Source organism: Choloepus didactylus, chromosome 19, assembly GCF_015220235.1.
Source record: "Choloepus didactylus isolate mChoDid1 chromosome 19, mChoDid1.pri, whole genome shotgun sequence".
Lineage (NCBI taxonomy): Eukaryota > Metazoa > Chordata > Mammalia > Pilosa > Megalonychidae > Choloepus > Choloepus didactylus.
Genome location: NC_051325.1, coordinates 21,437,905 through 21,438,739, shown reverse-complemented (window position 1 = coordinate 21,438,739; position 835 = coordinate 21,437,905).

The window sequence follows — 835 nt, the reverse complement described above, 5'->3', positions numbered from 1 at the left end:
AAAACCTACTTTGAAACAATTTACTTGCTTCTAACAGCAGTAAGAAAACTAAGCAGAATCCTGGGCAACAATGCTCCTTAAAATTTAGAACTACAAAACAGCATTCTTTCCCCCTAACATTATTCATATCATCAAAGACCTGCTCAAATTTAAGGTGAGTTCTGATATTTTTTATGTTTCAAATCTTCATAGAAACCAGAAAAAAAGCAGTGAAGGCTCTGTACACTCAAAAACTCAACTTCCCTGAAAATGCTACTTAACCCAGTTGGCATCATTCCTCAAGGCAGTGGGGGATTACAAAAGAACTACTTATTCCAAACTGCTTCATAAATAAAATATTATAATGAACCTAGACATCTTGATAAGACATTAAATGTCCACCCTGAACCTAAATGCATCTGAGCAGTCATTGCTGTACTGTGGCTACAACTTCACTTGTGTATCATTCTATTTTATTAACAAGCTACATTTCTAGGTTAACAGTTCTACCAAATATGGATATGAAAGTTTATCTTGAATAAAACAACGTTGCAAATTATGGTCAACCAACACCTTTCACCAATACTTCAAGCATAAAAAAATGAGAATCTTTACAAAACTATAGACACTACAAATTGGTAGCTGCTCATTAACATTAAACAAACTGGACTCTTAAGAGTGGCTTCTCAACAGCGTATCATTTTAATTATAACCATTGCCTAGTACAGGGAAAACTAACAAGCATTGTGTTTTTTTTTTTAACCATCATTGCAACATTGTATTCCTGATAATTTAAGTAAACCAAAAACAACGAGTAAATGAATGATACATTCCTAAAATATCATGGCTTAAGCTA